This window comes from Onychostruthus taczanowskii, unplaced genomic scaffold, assembly GCF_017590055.1.
Source record: "Onychostruthus taczanowskii isolate IOZ18803 unplaced genomic scaffold, ASM1759005v1 scaffold69, whole genome shotgun sequence".
Classification (NCBI taxonomy): domain Eukaryota; kingdom Metazoa; phylum Chordata; class Aves; order Passeriformes; family Passeridae; genus Onychostruthus; species Onychostruthus taczanowskii.
Window position 1 is genome coordinate 3,725,579 of NW_024504676.1, and position 15,137 is coordinate 3,740,715.

Genomic DNA, 15,137 nt, shown 5'->3' on the forward strand with positions numbered 1-15,137 from the left:
GACCTGGCAGGGGCCAGTGGCTCCTGTGGCTTCCAACTTCTGCCACGTATTCCCTGCAACAAATCTGTCAGTGCACCCGCGAGCTGATCCCCCAAGGCTCTATTTGATCACTTGGCTCTCCGGCAGCTCTGAGCTAAAGTGAGATTACCCATTGCAAAGGATGAAGTGATTTCTGAGTTGGGCACATGCAGAAGTTAAGGGAAGTACAGAGGAGGTTCTAAACTGGCCTCCCCATTCCCTGCCAGATCTCCTCTCCTCATCCCACTTCTGAAAAACCACGGGAGGCCCCTCAGCCGTGTTGAGGGCTCGGGTCCTTTCCTGGGAGCATCCCTCGCCCAGGGCTGCTGCTTAGCACAAAGTATGCGTGCTGTGGCTCGAGTGAGGTAATGGGAGGATGAGGCAATGTGCCAGTCAGGGCTTGATCTTGATTTGCAGGGTGTTTCATGGAGAACACTTCTAACAAGCAAGGTTTGACGCCTTAAAAAAAAGGAAAAAAAAACCCAAAAAACCAAAACACCAAAAAAGCCGCTCCATCTGGAGTTCGCTGTAACGTGTTGCCTGCGGCAACGGAAACGGCAACGTGAGCCGCAGGAGCCGAGAGCCGGGTTGTGGACGGCGCCGCAAAGCACGGGCAGCCTGCCCCGGCCAGAGGGCCGGGCCGAGCCGAGCCGGGCCGGCCGAGAGCGGGCGGCAGGCGGGGGAGGTGGCCCGGGCTGGGGTGGGCCGGGCCGGCCGCGCCTCCCTCCCGCCCTCCTGAGGGTGCCTCCCGTCCCTCCCGCCTGCCTCCCTCCCGCGCAGCGCGGCAGGTCGGGGCGTGCGGCGGCGCGGAGCGGCGGCCCAGGGTGAGGCGGAGCGCCCGAAATGGCGGCACCGGTGGGACGGGGAGGCCGGGGGCGCGGCGGCCCCGGGGGAGCGGGGCCGGGGAAGGGGCTTGGGCGGCGGCATGGGAGAGCCGGGCGCAGCGCGGCCCCGGGCCCCGTGTGAGGCAGCGGGGCCCGGGCTCCATCCGTCCCTGCCGGCACTCCGCGCCCGTGGGGACCTGGCCGCGGCCACCCGACCCCGGCTCTACCGCAGCACCGCTTTGCTTCCCCTCAGCGCCCTGTGGCATTGCACAGCTCTGCAGGGGCTTGGCCCTTGTATGCTTTGTTGGTGTTGTTTTTTTTTTTTCCCCCCCTTAGAAAAGTGTTTTAACCTGTTGCGGGTGGTGTCATAAACTTTGCACAGCCCGCGGAATTAGTGAAGGTGTTCTGAATGTTGCCATAAATCTTGTGAAACGATTATTACCCCCCTCCGCCTTTTGTTCAGTTAAATTTCCCTGTTGTACAAATAAAGAGTTGGCCTTTACGCTGGGCTTGTAGGACCCTTGTAGGCGGAGGAGGGGGAGAACGAGCGCTTGTTTACCACACAGCCCAGGCCATGTTCTGTTCCCTTCTTTTTCTGGAAGCTGCATCAGATGGGGAGCTGATGGCAATGGGTTATTTCTGCACCGTGGTGTTGCTTGACATGAGGAGTCTTTACTAGTAGCTTCTTCCTGTCCTCTCATGATGAACATAAACTTTGGTAATTTTTTTTATTTTTAAAGTCTGACTTTTCCTGAGGGCTTTTGTAATCAACTTGTTGCAGTATCCTGTTGAGTTTTAGCAGTGACATGTCTTTATTTCAGGCTACCCTACAGCATCCCTTAAATTGCGCTGCTTCACTTCCTTTGTCCTCCTACAGTGCTTCCTGGCTTTCTCTGAGGGTTCATGTGGTAGAAAAAGGGTTGATTGAAATAGCATCACCCATCAGAGGCCATTTGTTCAGTTTTGAAAGATGTTCCTTTTGAGAAAACACATTTGCTTTGAGGCTTTCATGTTCCATTGCCAAGGTTCTTAGGGAAGCTTTTGGTGTGATGGGTGGTCTTACCAGCTGGTGTCGTGGAGGCTGAAGGCTCTCTTAGCGTGCCACCAGTAAGGCAAATGTCCGCCCCAGTCCTCCTGGGTGACTGTCATTGCTGCCAAAGGACTGTCTGTGGTGGAGGGAGCAGAGTGCCTGTCTTGGCTGAGCTGTTGCTGAGCTTGTGGTAATTGGAAAAGTCAGTGCAAAAGTTTCAGTGCATTTATATTCTCTGAAGCATTTTGAGTGCCTAGGACAGGCAGTTCCCAGTCTGTGGATTGATGGAAGCTGGGGTAGCATCACTTATGCTTTATTCATCTGGTGACAGGTCCCTGTCAAAGGCACAACGCTGGCTTGCACAGGTGGGCTCTGGTTTGCTGCAGCTGCTCTGGTGTGCCAGCACTTCTGCGTCAGATGCCCTTGCTGGAAGCTTCAGCTGCGAGCTGGAGGAGGTGGCAGCTTTTGAGCTCCTCCATGTAATTCACCTCAGATCACATCCTTGCTCTATAGTTTGCTGATGATGTCTTTGAGCTCCTGACCTGTATATACTTCTGGTCATATGCTGTATTTCTGCAAAAAGCATGTTTAATTCCAGACTGCTGCTTGTGTTCATTGTCCTGTGGCTTCTGCAGTGGAGCATAATGACCCCCCCAGCTGCCTGGTAAAAGTCCTGGCACTCCCTGCTCTATGCTGGCTTCAGGGATCAATAAGAAAATGGCTTTTCTGAGTGCTTGAAATAATGTCCCGTGTGTGACGCTTCATTTTGCTCTGGACTCTGAGGTGGTTAATCCCTCTTGTGGTACATTTGGTGAGTGTTTAACCAGTTTTATTTCTCCTAACTCAAAGCAGGTGTGTTAAAGGGGTTTTATTTGCTGCTTACTTGCAGTGCAGCGTCCGAAAGTTTCTCTCTTTGGGTGTGATACATTCTTCAATAAGGGGGTGGAAGAAAGCTGCTGGTATTCCCTTGTCAAGCAAAAATGCTCCGTGGGAGTGGCTGTGAAGGGCTCTCTTTCCCCTTAGGAACTTTCCAGCAGGCCTATCATTCCCAGCAAATAAAAGTCGTATCATGACTTGAACTGTTTCCATCACACATGCACAGAAGGCAAACAACTACCTAGCTCTTGAGACAGCCCTGAGGGGGTTGATTGGAGAGCTGTGTCTCTTCCAGCCAGGTTATCCCACGGGCAAATTCACTTGTTCCTTCTACATAGTTTGGCTTCTTAGCTCACAAACACATTGAATTATTGGTTATGGATGGAAGGAAAATGTGTATTTACATGTGTTTGTTTGTGTAACATCTCTTATCACCATGTGTGATAGTCTGCTTGTAGCAGACTATCCTCTCTGGCATTTCCAGGTGATTTGATGATTTGTAAAGCAGTCATGCTGTCCCTCTGTTCTTTGTGTGCCTTCTAAGGCAGAAGCTTAGAAAGAAAAAAAATTGACAGCCTCTGAAAAACAAAAAGGATAGCTGTGCTTTTTCATGTCCCAGTTTACCATTACTATCTCCCATGGCCTCATCAGCCTTGTTGCTTAAGCCTCCTGAGAGGATGTTCTACGCCTCAACTTTACTGTATTCTGCTCTTGAGCTCAACACTGGGTTATCTCCAGCTCTCCTGGGTATGTGCAGTGACAGCTGAGGTCATGGAAAGCCTGAGGGAGGAGGGCTCATAGAAGTGACAGCTCATCTCAGCTTCTCTGGCTTTGAGGAGCAGAAACCTAAATCTCCCTGGTCGTTTAAGAACCTTCAAGATCCTAAGGGTGTTGGCCAGGTCTCCTTCTGTCTCACTTGCTCATCCTGCCTTTCAGACCCCGAATGTAGTTTTTCTTTTACCACAGCAAAGCTGAAATGAAATGAACAATGTCACTGTAAAACCATCCCATATTTCCATTCTTTTTTTGTACTGCATTTTGGCAGAGCTTTTCCTCAGGATGGTGACCATCTTCCCACTCTGTGAGAAATGTGCTTTTCCCTTCTACCCTGTGTCTGAAGCCAGGGTGTGGAGGGAGAAATGAGGAATGGCAGGTGTGTGGAATGGAGGTGAGGTGTTCTGTCAGTTCTGTGGAGAGTGCCTCATTCCATCCTTCCCCACAGCACAGAAGCTGTTGGCTGCCAGGCCCTCTTGGCAGGGATCTGCCATAGTAGCAGCACGGCTGATGGGCATCTCTCTTCAGTGCTCCTTTCTGGTCTGTCTGCCAGACTCCTCTGGTTGTGATCTCAACAGCCTGGGGTCCTGGGGAATGGATTCAGGGCTGTGTCCTGGCTGCTGGCAGTAATAAAACTCTTGGCAAAATGAGCAGGAGGGTGATTACTGTTTTCCTGGAATTTCATGGCTGAGTAAGAGATATGTTTTGGCATCTGGGCATTTGGGTGTGACCAGCTTGATCCATGTTTCTAGCCTGAATTCCTTGTGCTGGTCAGGTGGTTATGACCCCAGTCCAAGCTGGAAAAATGCTATACAGCTCTGTATGGCCAGAGTGCAGTAAGCTCAACATGGGACTGAAAGTGTGTCTATCTCCTTAGAAGGATGCAAGTGTGAATTGATGCCATGACATGCCAGCTGGGCTTTTCATGGAGTTACATACATACATACATACATACATACACACACACATATATATATATATATATACATATGTATATATGTGTGTGTGAGGTGTATTTCATGCATGCTTTTGATGCCAGTAGTGGTGGACATTATTGGAGGCAGGATACTGGTTTAGTGGGATAAGGAAGGACATCAGGAATTCTGTTCTGCAACAGTTGAGGGAGGGTCCTTGGCAGCTGTTTAAGTTCATTTGGGTGCTGAGCTGCAGACAGCTGCAGGGTGCAGCCAAGAAATACACACTGTGCAGCTCTGATTGATGTTGCATTGCCTGCATCCCTGTAGGCTGCCATGGAGCTGCCTCTCCTATCTGCTGAGGTGAGTGTATCCCAGAGAGGGAGTGTGGAGGATGTGGTGTGTGGCACAGCCTCTTAAGAGAGGGGAAATGAAACATGTGGGAGGTGCAAGAGAGGATGTAGCTCAGACCCACAGGTTGTTCCTGGCGGTGGTAATGAGGCTTCATAAAGAAAAGCCGAGGCAGAAGTCGGTGACATAAAATGTTTGGCATTGACCATTGTTTCTTATCTGTGGCTGGTGCCAGATCTGGATACAAAAGGAGCAAAGTTCACTTGTTCAACCCAGGTTTTCTTGGCTTTTATAAGAAAGAAAGCAGCAGTGGGGAGTGGGAAGAGTTGTAAAGGTGAGTGCCTGTGCTTTGGTGAAATCTGTCCTTGTAGCTGTGATCTGGAAGTTGGACACTCTTGAGAAATGGTGGAGTTGGGCTGAAATTTGCAGCATGTTTCCCAGATGTCTTTGCCACTGTAGGAGAGGGATAGGTTTGAAGGAAGAAACACCTTTTGGAGATGTTGTGGAAGAAAGATCTGCTATGCTGTACAAATGGATGAGGTGAAAACGTGTCTGATACCTCACCCTGGAACACTTCTGCTCCTTTGGAGAAGAAGTGGACAGGAGAAGGATCAAGCCGATGATTACTGTTTGCACTATTGGCATTGCATGGTGGAATAACAGGTGTGTTTTGGATCTTGGTGATCTTCCTGGACCATCCAGTCCCAGTCAGAAAAGTGCTGTACAGCTCGGTAGGTGCATCTCAGAAAGGACTGCAATCAGCTCAACACGGACTGAAAGTAATCCTTGGCAGCTCTTTCAGTACAAGCATATGACTTACCAGCATAGCTGGAGGATGAACAATGGATTAGTTGGCTCATTCACTAATGAAATTCAGATAAAACTGGGACCAAGACTGGTTTGAGGTAGGAATTACTGTGGGAGGTAGGAATTACTGTGGGAGAGGTTTTTGTTTTGTCTGGAGTGAGTTGCTGACCTATTATCTGCTAAAGTAGCAGCCACAATGCCTCTATGGTTTTTAGGGAGTACTCTGACCCTCACTGTCCACCACGGTGCAACATTAAAGAAAATAAGGAGGAAGGATGGTTTTGGTGAAATTTGTCTGCTGTCAGAGCCAACTGGCAGATGGCAGCCATGCTGACATTTCTGACGTGCCAGGCAGTGAGCAGGACTTCAGTAGTGTCTGACAAGGCAGGCGTGAGTCATGGCTTGTGAATGTCAGTTTTTCTTCTTAGCTTTGGTGGAATCCAGAAGGGAGGAATTCATATCCCACATCTCACCCCCACACTGCCCTGGGAACAGAGATGGTTGGCTCCTTTTCTCCACGGTCACTGCGAGGTGCATGCAGAGCTCCCAGGGAGGTGCTGGGCAGCTGTGTGTGCCGTCACAGGGGTGTCCAGTGAGTGCAGAAGGCAGGCACATGGAAACGTGGGAGCAGGAAAGTCTCGTGGCTCTGTGTCAGGTGCTGTGTGCAAGGAATGCGTGGATGGGAAAGTGTTGGGCTTTGTGCTTGTGCTTTTGGCTGTGGAAGCATGGCAAGGGTGAGTCCAGTCCTGTGTGGAAGTAGCACTTGCTGAGGAATTGACCTGTGGTTGGTTGCAGGTTCCCCCTTGCTATGTGCCCTTTTCCATCTTTGCTGGGAGACTTGGCTAAAGGCGGGAGGTCTGCTGGAGGTCAGGAGACATCTGGTGTGGTCTCCAATGTGCCTTGTCCACTTGGAGGGTTTTTGAAAGGACTTATTTCTTGTTATCGGGAGGACCTCTTCCTATATTTGGGGAAGAAGAACTGTCAGGCTGGTTCCTGCACCTTTCAGTCCCAGTTGTCTGGGTTTTTTCCTTCTCCTGAGCAGGGAAAGAGTGCAAGTGTCCGCTGAGCTCATGTTTGAGGAATGAGGCTGTGCTCAGCCTCAGAAATGGGCTCTGGAGAGCCAAACAAAAGCCTGTTCTGTCCATTGTGCACCCCACAGGGCTCACCTCTGGTGTATGCAGTGTGTCCGAGACAGGAAGAAAAAAGGAAACTTAAACAACTGTGCTTAGACCGGGACAAGATCGTGGTTGCTGACTTCAGCGGGCTGTTTGTGCCCTCAGGCACTGTGGAATGTGCATCCTGACTCACAGGTGTGCTGCTAGAAGCCTGGGAGGAGGGAAAAGCAGGCAGTTGCAGAGGAAAACCTCTGCTTTCACTGGTGTCATGAGCTTTACTTTGGCTGCAGCTGTCTCCATGTGGAAGAGAACCACCTTGTAGAAAAAAGGGTTTTATTGTTTCTACTTCATTGAGAATTTTAACAATTTTTAAGAAAAAAAGAAGGGAGGGGGAAGCCAGCTTACATGAGAGCAGTGAGAGTAGCCAAAATAAATTATTGTAGTTACATCAATGTGATTCTTATCAGTAACATATTTACAGTAGGATAAGTAGGAAGCTGGTTTCCCTGTGTATAAGGGCACAACTGCTGTGGATCATCAGTATCCTCATAATTTTTGGCACTGATAACCATGTGTGGCCAGCTCTGGTCCCCTCTCCCTGCATTATCCTGCCCTGGGCAGTCAGAGCTAGAACACTCTTTTGGCTCAGGTGAGTAATAGGAGGAATATTTTCTGTGCTAGAATTGACCTGGTTATTTCCAGCATGGATTTTAGGGTTTTTCTAAATTCTTCAAAATCAAGAGATGAGTTTTGTTTTCTGGGTTCCTCTATCCTTGTCTATGCTAGAGTAACCTCATTTTCACAGTGGGCATTTAGTATTGAAGATAGTGACTCGGTTTCTTCAGAAACTTTTGACTGTGTTGTTCTTGCATTTTCTCTTGGGTATGTTTTGCTTTTAATGCTTAAGGACTTTCTGAGAGTCTTAACCTACAAGTGAGCCATGCTATGGACTGCTTTTCCCCTCCTGCTCACTAATGGCATTGGATGAATTGAAAGGTGGATAATGAGTCTGCCCAGCAACAGAGAGCAAAGTGCTCTGCTGCTTTCTGCTGAGCTCAAAGAAGTCTGCATGCTGGGGATGTGCCAGTTATGTTTTTAGAGGCTTCTGAGGGAACAAAGTATGGTTTCTCCCATCTCCTGAAGTGTTCTTGAGTCTTCTTGGTATTTGAGGGTTATTCCAGGGTAGAATGTGCTACTCTAGAATATAGAGTGGACTGCTTCTAGCCTTTAAATGTTAAGCTTTAAAATAACAGGAGATGGGATGAGATGATAATGGTTCCTCCTGACTTGAAAATTGACCTCTAAGGTGGATGGGGTGGTTGTGGGGAGGATTAAGTTTCAAAGTAACTTTAGGCTTTCCTTTATTGAAGCTTCTTCATAGAGTGCTAAGTTAACAGGGGGGTGTTTGGTGGAGAAATCCCCTTCAGCACTTTTCTGCTTCCTTTGAAGTCCAGCTGTTTTGTGCTGGCATCTGTTAGAATCCTTTCCCACTTTCTTTTCCTTGCCAGCTCTAAATGAAGTGGATGATTACACTGTCATGGTTTAACCCCAGCCAGCAATTATGTACCATGCAGCCACCCCTCCTTCATGCACCGGCACTGATGGGATGGGGTGAAGAATCAGTAAAATATTATAATTAAAAGTTATGGATTGTGATAAGAGCAATTTATCAGTTGAAGCAATGTAAAATATAATGATAGTAGTAATAATTTTAATAATAATAGTAGTAATGAAAAGGAGAGTGACAGAGGAATAAACCCCAAGAGACAAATGGTGCACAACACAACTCCATAGCCCGTCCCTCAGCAGTGACCAGCAGCTCCAGACCAGCTCCCCCTAGTTTATATCCTGAGCCCAACATTCTGTGGCATGGAACATCCCTTTGGCCAGTTTGGATCAGCTGTCATTCCATGGCATGGAACATCCCTTTGGCCAGTTTGGATCAGCTGTCATTCCATGGCATGGAACATCCCTTTGGCCAGTTTGGGTCAGCTCTCCTGGCCATGGTCCTTCCCTTCTTGTGCACCTCCTTAATGGCATAGCGTGGGAAACGGACAAGTCCTTGATCTAGAGTAAGCACTGCTTAGCAACAACCAAAACATGTTTGTTATCAACATTGTTCTCATGCTACATCCAAACTAAGCACTGCACCGGCTACTATGGGGAACACTGACTCTATCCCAGCCAAAACCAGGATGTACACTGAGACAGACTTGCCAAAGTTGCTGTGCTGATTGTGGCTCTGCACCCTCATGGACAGCTGCCCTTTGCTTGTGCCTTTGCTTGAATCTGTGGAGAAGACCAGAGCAAGCCCAGCTCCCCGTGCCACCGGCAGAGCCCGGTGTTTCAGGGAAGCCCTTGTTGCCATGGGGCTGGGGGATTTCTTTGGAGCTTAGTGGTGCTTGCTGTGGAACCAGGGATTTCTTTGTAGCTTGTTTCCTGCTGCCAGCCTTGGTGAAGGGCCAGCGAGTAATTGCCTGGAGGCAGCCCTTGCCTCCCGGTTGTTTATTCACATGCTGGTGCCTCCCGGTCGAGTTTGCAGGCTGCCCCCAAAACAGCTGCGTAAATGGTTTTGGTGGAGTCATTAAAACGTGCTACACAAGGGCAGGGCGGAAGGGGGAGGAATGTTTTATTTTTGGCTGGGAGTTGTTTAATTTTACTGGAAGAACGATCCTTTTCAAGGCAGCTTTATGCAGCGTGGATTGAGCGTTGTTTCCAGCACTGCTCCTATAGCAACAGGAGAGAGACAGCTCCTATGAACTTCGACTTAGAGCTCTGGGAAATGAAATGTCATTTAATTGCCCTTGACTGTGCTTGATATTTGATCTGACTCTAATAAAGTGATTTTAGCTATAGAGAGGAATATAACTCCTCAAATTGTTCAGTGACCACTTCAGAACAACTCTAGAGACAGTGTTACTGGGGATATATATAAGGACTGATGGTCAGAAGAGATTTCTTGTCCATTCCTGGTCCTGCTGTTGGGAAAGCGGGTATTTCCAGATGTGAGTTTCCACATGAGGATATCCTGTGTAGAAAAGGAGGCTCCTGAAGTTGTCACTGGCATCCGTGGCTGCCATGATGAGGTGAGAGCTGCTGTTGCCCCTTTCTGTGTCTGCATGATGTTCCCTTTTCTGTCTGTGCAGTACTGTCCTGGTACTGCAGGTACCTGCTCCACTGCTGGCTTGCTCAGAGGATTTCTCTGGCATGGCTGGCACAGGTCCTGAGCTAATCAGCAACAGGTCTGAAGCAGTAAGAATGTTAACTTTGGTTTCCATTGCCAAATCCCTTGTGAACTGCTTTTAAAATATTATTTTAGTGGAGTTTACGCTGAGGCAGGCTGCCTGGGAAAGATGTGTGGGATGACTCCAGAGACTTGATTTCCTTGTTTGCACCACAGAAAGTGAGAACAGGAACAATTCACTCAAAACAAGTTTTGTACAAAAGCTAAAGCAGGTGTGGGTTTTTGTGCACCTCTTGCTTTGTGCTGTTTGCAGTCAGGTGTCTTGGGCACAGGCAAGGCAGTGCTAACAAGTAACATGAAAACTTTGTGGCTGATGGTTTTGTGTTCTGCATTGGTCTTCCAAAAGACAGGACAGCTTGGCTGCTGGAGGATGGATGTTGAGGAGTGCAAATTCACCCCTTCTCTCTGCTGGGAGAGGCACTTAATCTCTCTGTGCTCCTGTTATAACCTGCTCTCTTTTTTCTTTATTGGGGTGCTTTGAGGAGGCAGAGGATCTTTCAGGCAGTGAGATTATAGAACACTGTGTGATTGAGAGGCTAGAGATGTACCTTGTGGTGGCACACAAATTGCCTGCTCTCTCTTCCAAATACTGCTGCATAAGTTTTTGACCCTGGGATTTAAGGCCTATGATTTGTTTGTGAGTTTGGTGCAGTGAAGATGACAATCTGCCATGTAATATGCACCTGACACTGTGGGGAGGTAGAAAATCTACTGGCTTTTAGCTGAACACCTTTTCAATGTACAGATTTGTAGGGAGCAAAACTGCACTAGGACTGCAGCCAAATTTTGAGTGACTGTGTAGGAGCTACAATGCAGCACAGTGTTCTTTGGTTAGTCTTTGCCCTCAGCTCAAACCACTGTGTAAAAACCCAGCTTTTTGTAGAGAGTGAAAAAATGGTCATCACTACTACATTATTTGGAGAGTGCTTTGAAATTTGTGTTGAGGTTTGCCTGAATAGGCTTTGTGGAGGCTGGGAGGATTTCTATCTTCCCAGGACTTTTAGTGCCTGTTGACTTGGTTCTAGTACTGGCATAACTACGGGGCAGGGAGGTTTTGTGAGCACTCTCTGAAAACACTGAGAACCCAGAGGCTTTGCTTCAGAGCGCTGGGCTCAAAAACAGTGGGATGAATAGGAAGATAATGAATAGGAAGGGATCAGGCAGAAAGCTGATTTGGCACAAAATGTTTTGTTTAGAAATGTGGTTTAATGCTACTGGTAAATTCTCCAGTGCAGACAAAGCCCTGCTTAAAAATAAAAAAAAGGAAAAGAAAACCCCAAACAAAAAGAATCCCACAATGCCCATGAGCAGAGTTGGGAAAATAGAATTTAAAATACCAATAGTAGGCTGCAGTGAAGAGTTTGCCTTGTCTGCTGGCTGACCCTGACCTATCTGAACTATTGCTCCTTGTTGTGTCAAACTCTCATTGCTGTGAGCTCTCTGCAAACACAGCCAGGCACTGATTTCTGCAGCTTCCAGTGAGAGAAAAGAGAAGGTTATTGTTCCTCTCCTCAGCTCAATGACTAGTGAAGTGGTTCCTGTGTATAAATAGTGTAAAGTGCTTTGGGATCCTTCAGGATAAAGGAGGCCTTGTGGGATACAAGAGGAGGTTGTTTGACGCAGAAGGAGTTTCCCTTGGTCACACTTGGGTGCTGGTCTCTGCCTGCCTTCCAGCTCCTGATGGGGACTAGGTGCTTGGAGGGGCTGCTTGTTTCCCTGCTTACCCACTTCTGGGAGCAGGAGACATGGGCTTTCTGCTCTCAGGTTGGGGCTGACTGTGAATGTTTTGTCAGGGAAGGGCTTTTTGTTTGCTTTGTAGTGAAACAGTGCTAGGATACAGACACACAGTCCCAGGCACGCTCGATCACTCTTATCTTTCTCTCTTATGCTTTCTTTTCTTAATGGTTGTAAAATTGGTTTTATGCCAAGGTCCTTGTTATCCTCAAGGATCCCACAGCCAGGCATTGCCTCACCCGGTTTGGCTAACCCCCTCATAAAACACTTAATTTGCAGGTATGTGGGTGGTGCTGAACATGTAAATCCTTGCTGAGTTTGAAATTTATACTTATTGTTATTTATGCTTCAGTAAGCCCCTCCCCTGGGCAGTAAACAGTCTTGAAAATATGAGTGAAAGGTCTGAGTGCTCTTCTCTGGAGAGACAGTCTTGTCTCAAAGAGCAGGTGACTGCTCAGGTGTGTTAGGCATACAGCTTCTCTCTGAATACCTGGCTCTTACCAAAATTAGCAGGAGTTTGGGGGCTACATCTCTCCTGAGGAGTCTTTTCAAACCACAGCACCTTGAGGCAGGGCAGAAGAAAGGAGGGATTTGGCAAGCATCCTGAGGGGTGACAGCAGGACTGTCATGTGCCCATGGAGATGTTGCTTTGACACAGACTGTTGATCTGAGATCCTCCCAGACTCCCAGAATGGGAACGAACTTACCCTCTCTCAGTTCTTTGGAAAAGTGCTCTCCCAGTCAAGAGGTAGGGTCAAGCAGGGTCTGCCAAAGATGTCAGGGAGGAGGGATTTTGACCAAAATCTGTTCTGTGTGCCTGCTCCCCCCGGCCCCCCTAAATTTAAATGACAATCCTTTAGAAGGAGCTTTTCCTCCTCGGTGGATGCCTGACTTGTGTTTTGCATTCTCCCCAGTCCATGGCACAAGTACTTTGACTTTGCAGCACGTTCCAATATGCTGAGATGGAAGCAAAGCATTGAGCTTTGTGTCCTGGCTCAGCTTTCCCTTCTGAAAAGCCGGGAGCTGCATGAAGCAGATGAATAAAGGGCAGGGCACTAGGGCTGGTCTTGGAGAGTTTGGGCCCAGCCTCAGGAGGATTCTTAAGAACTATTGCTTGCCTTCTAGGTGACTGTGCCTTTTCTCCTGTCCGTAGTTCCTCAGAAAGTTCCCTTATCTGACCTTTAATTAATGAACCCAAAAACTTTGTTTGACCTGCTTTCCAGTGGTGCAAGAAATGGAATTTCCACTTGTTTCTCTGAAGAGATGTTTTTGTGGTCCAGAGGCTGTGTGTAGTAATGTGAATCAACAAATTCCTGTCCCTTATTGGCATCATTTTTCATAGGGAATGGAAGCAGGCATGATCCAAGCTGGTTATAAATGAAGGTGTGTTGTCCATACTGTGCTGGTTGGGACCCTCTACCTTAGAAAAGCAGGGGAAAGAGAGGATGCTAGAGGCCATTTCCAGTACAAACTTACGCAGCCTAGCTGCCTCCACAGAAATGACAAGCCCCAGGATGACATGCCAAGGTTAGAGAGATGGAGTGCTAGCAAGGGCCCTCAGCCTGTTGCTCTGCCGTGGGCTGGGCACACTGGAGGATATTTCTGAAAAGGTGATGTGGTGAGGTGTCTCTGCACTGGTACACTCAATGTGGGCAGCAAAAGGGAGGACTTGGAAGCCACTGTGCTGCTAGAAAGCCACAACCTACTTGCCATGACTGAATCTTGATGGGATGAACCCTGTGACTGGAATGTGGTTATCAGTGGCTACATGGCTTCATCAGAAGGGAGAGCTGAAGAAGGAGAGAGGCTGGGGTTGCCCATGGCCAGGTTGAAAACTTGATTGCTTCAAGGCACTAACACTAAGAAGGGCTTTGCACTGCACAGAAGGATCTTCCTGAGCTTTCTCATGGAATCGCTTTCAGGCCTTTTGCACCAGAATGAGCTGTCATTTTGTGTACACAGCCTTGACAGAATTGATAGCAGCATTTACAGGATGCAGCAGTAAATACAAACCTGTTCTGACAGCTTTCTACCAGCAGAAGATGTTCATGCTCCCCCCTGCTGCAGTTAAGCTCTTCCCTGTTATCCAGTGCACACTTCACAGTTTAATCAAATGCATCCATAACAGGTATTCTGAAATCATGTGCTCCCTACTTAAAGGACTTGATGGCAAAGCATATAATCATATATTGATTTCAGAATTATCTTTGGCATAGTTCATGATTCTCTGCATCTCTCTTCTTTTTTTCCTTCAGCTTTCTGCTTTCCTGAATCCAGCAGCAGACTAGAGCCATCAAGAAGAGAGGGGGTGGAAAAAAGCCTTTGAAGGGGACTGAACATTTGCACTGGTGCTGTCACCTGCTTTGGTGGTGAAAGGTCAGTGTCAAGACTGCTGATCCATGTTGGCTGTCAATTTGGGGTGGATAATGGCGCATGGTGTGAATTTGACCTCTTTACCTGCAAGCTTTAGAATTCCTCTCCTGGGAAGGCTTTACTTAAATTACTTTTAGCTGCTTTCTGGCAGGCTGGAAGCAGCTGAAGGCCCTTTCTGAAGATGTTCAGTGGGGTAGGTAAAGTGTCAGTGGTAATGTTTTCATCTTACAGAGAGGGAACTCAAGAGAGGTCATGCTTTTAAAGGCTGGAGTTTAGCCTTGACGAAGAATGTCAGTGAGTTTGCTGAAGATGAAAGTTATTGGCCCACACCTGCACTGCACATACTGAGGGAAGGACGTCTGCTCTGTTTGCTGATGGCTGCCAGGGTATTCTGACCCAGCTCAGATGGTCTCCAGTGGAACATTTCCCTCCAGGCCAGCAGTGTGCCCTGCATTTGCACTTTTGTTACAGCATAGGCACGGTGGGATTTCCTGCAGCAAGGCTTTCTTGTGTGCTTTGGCAAAGATGGTAGAAGTTATCTGAGTTGTGGTGTATGAGTTATCTGTGCAATAGTTGTCACTGAAGTGTTTGATACCTATTTGCTTCCTATCACTCAAAAATCAATACTTTAAAATAATGATGCTTTTAATGGCCTGGGAGCTATTCATTTTCTTTGGCATTGTTTTTTCCCCATCTGTCAGATGCTGCTTTAGGGCACGTTGTGCAGAAAAAGCCTGCAGGCCTGGCTTTCTTTGCTGTTTAATTAAGTGCTGTTACTGTGCAAGTTGAGGCAAATGTACCAAGCAGTGTCTGGGATGACTAAATGAATGTCTATCCAGCAGGAGTGTGTGTGTGTGTATGTGCATGTCATATGGTTTCTGAGCTGGGCTCTGTGTGCATGCCTATGTGTGCCTTTGGGTCTGCAAAGAAAAATACAGTGGCATGGTGTGGAACAGACAGAGCAAGTCCTGCCATTGAAATTTTAGATTTCACAGTTGTCTGTGCAAAGCTTGTGTTCCCAGATGCTCAGCACCCAGAACTGGAGCCATACTGCTCAACATCTGGCAAGTTCTTGTG

The 15,137-nt window shown here is 47.9% G+C and overlaps 1 protein-coding gene across 3 annotated transcripts in view; it reads left to right on the plus strand.

Moving 5' to 3' along the window:
• The first annotated feature begins 726 nt into the window (after positions 1-726).
• Positions 727-15,137, plus strand: part of CD151 (CD151 molecule (Raph blood group)) — a 32,127-nt gene continuing 17,716 nt past the window's right edge. For 2 of the 3 annotated variants that reach the window (XM_041421119.1, XM_041421118.1), the window contains exons 1-2: positions 727-842; positions 13,943-14,063. The gene's annotated coding sequence lies outside the window, so the exon portion shown is untranslated. The remainder of the gene's footprint in view (positions 843-13,942; positions 14,064-15,137) is intronic. The other variant, XM_041421120.1, reaches the window with a different exon arrangement.